Source organism: Gavialis gangeticus, unplaced genomic scaffold, assembly GCF_001723915.1.
Source record: "Gavialis gangeticus isolate Ggan-Ray unplaced genomic scaffold, GavGan_comp1, whole genome shotgun sequence".
In the NCBI taxonomy this organism is placed as follows: Eukaryota; Metazoa; Chordata; order Crocodylia; family Gavialidae; genus Gavialis; species Gavialis gangeticus.
Genome location: NW_017728955.1, coordinates 427,523 through 429,984, shown reverse-complemented (window position 1 = coordinate 429,984; position 2,462 = coordinate 427,523). Strand labels below are relative to the sequence as shown.

The 2,462-nt window shown below is 50.9% G+C and overlaps 1 long non-coding RNA gene across 1 annotated transcript in view; it reads right to left on the bottom strand.

Annotated features, from left to right (window-relative positions):
* Positions 1–278: 278 nt before the first annotated feature.
* Positions 279–2,462, bottom strand: part of LOC109290435 — an 11,302-nt gene continuing 9,118 nt past the window's right edge. The window contains exon 3 of the long non-coding RNA XR_002095639.1: positions 279–289. This is a non-coding gene — a long non-coding RNA (uncharacterized LOC109290435). The remainder of the gene's footprint in view (positions 290–2,462) is intronic.

Genomic DNA, 2,462 nt, shown 5'->3' with positions numbered 1-2,462 from the left:
TCAGCTGCTCCATTTGCAAGTCAAATTGGCAGCTCCTACCGGGACACGTAAGGCAGAGAGTCACGCAGACTTTGTCATCGTTGCCCAAGACACAGGAGTCTCTGAAGAAGCCTCCACTCCAAGCAACGGTTAATTCTGGATGTCAGAGATACATAGACCCTTAGGATCACAGGAAAGCAGGGCTGGAAGGGACCTCCCAAGGTCATCTTGTCCTGTTCCCTGCTCAAGGTAGGATCATCCCTGACCTAAACCATCCCAGCCACGTGTCTGTCCAACCTGCTCCTGAAAACTTTCAAGATGGAGATTTGTCCGTTTCTCTGGACAGCCTGTTCCAGTGCTTGCCCACCCTCAGAGTCAGAAAGTTTCCCTTCATCTCCAATCTAAATTTCCCCTGCTGCAGCTTGAGACCATTGCTCCTAGCCCTGACCCCTACCGCCACAGGGAAAAGCCGATCTCCATCCTCGCTGGACTCAGCCTTCAGATACGTGAAGACTGCTAAGAAGCCCCAACCCTTGTGCTCCTCTGGAGCCAAAGGTCAAGTAAAAGTGTTGCTTATGGGAGATCAATTGATTACAGTCCAGTTAACCCAGTGGTGCAGCTGAATTCACCCTGTGGACACTGCATTTTTAAATGGCTAGGAGCTGCTTAGACAGCCCTGACGGACTCGGTTAGTGCAGCAGTACCGTCTTAACCCCGAAGCAGAAAGAAAGGCATGTCAGAAAATGCCAGGCAGAAGCTTCACATTAAGCTTTCTTCCTGTTTTTTTCTCAGTGGATTGCATTAGAAAGCTGCTTCCCTTTGCAACCAGAGTCTGGCTAATGAGCTTGTTTGCACTGGGGAGGTGTTACTGGGTGAGAGACGTTGAGAAATTCCTTTGTTTCGGGACCTCTGAGAACCAGTTAGAGCCAGAGCTCCTGGGAGGCGGTAATTAGTTAAGATTGAACTTTAGGGATTTTATTTCAGCTACGCACAGGGCTTCCCAAGCTGAATGCACCCGCTGGCCCTCCAACTTACTTCCTCTCTTGTGTAACATGTGCTAATATTAGCAAGAGGTTAAGAAGGGGCTTTGGCCTTCATTCCAAATAGCAACTGGCAGAGATCAGTGCAGGCTTCAGCATAACAGCGAGGTTTAAACTGCAGCAACCCTTGCCCTATGTCAGGGTCTATAACTTAGAGAATCAGAGCAGCGGGGCTGTAAGGGACCTCCAGAGGTCACATCTAATGCAACCCCCTGCCTGAGGCAGGCTCATTCCCATCCAAACCATCCCCAACACATCCAGCATCTAAACTTTTCCTAAAGCCACCATCAACCCCGACACAACACAAGACATCATGCCCAAACTTGCCACAGGTGAAGCCGGGGGACTGTGGCAGCCAGCATCCTGCTGCTGTAAAAGGTTGTTAATATGTACTCAAGAGGTCCCAGGGAGAGATCATGGTCTCCACTACAGACAGGCAAAAAACCCCCACAGTGCATACTAATCTGACCATGGGGAAAAATTCCTTCCTGACCCCAAATATGGCGTCGGTGTGACCCTGAGCAGAGGGGCAAGACCGTCTAGCCAGGACCCTTTGGGTTGGTCCCAGCAGGAGCATCGGCACAGCCCAGTCCCATCCCCAACCTGGGCTGCAGCAGCACCCAGCGCCTCTGGGGGAGGCTTGAAAACCCCCTGACACATGGAGCCAAAATGCAGGGTCAGAACAGCAAACCCAGAAGCCTGGGAAATCCTCAGAGTAGAACGTGCTAAACGGCATCAATATGCTTACGACTAGAACTGCTGAGCATGAGCAATTTTAATTGTCTGCAATCTGTGTCAGGAGCCAGTGCCAATGGACAACATATCCTTTGCAGATTTCTCACGTGGGGGCAGTTTGCAACTTGGCTCTAAGTCTGTCTGCACTGAAAAATTAGGGAGAGGTGGTCACGAGGCACATTGTGTGATGTGAGAAGGGCTGGGAGCACCCTAAGGTGACTATTACAGATGAGTGAAATCAGGGCTGGGTTGCAGCTGGAGGAGACACCCATGGGCAATAGTTTTGCTGCCTTCAAAGTCAATGAGCCTATTAGTACAGTTGGCTTAGGATCAAATGCGTGATGGTCATGCCATGCCATGCCATGCCGTGACGTGCCATGCCATGCCATGCCATACCATGCCCATGGCTGCTTGAGCCCTGTTGTCAGACCAGCCCTCGCTCATCTAAACAAGGGGCAGGTATAGTTTGAATGGCTCCCTACTCTGAACTGAAGGTGTGAAGGAGGTGCATTATGCTGAATCTGCAGTTCTGAATCTTATTTTATAGTTTCATAGTTTCTGGGGTCGGAAGGGACCTGAGCAGATCATCTAGTCCGACCCCCTGCCATGGCAGGAAGAGCACTGGGGTCAAATGACCCCAGTAAGGTGGTCATCCAACCTCCTCTTAAAAACCCCCAGGGTGGGAGCCTGCACCACCTCACTTGGAAG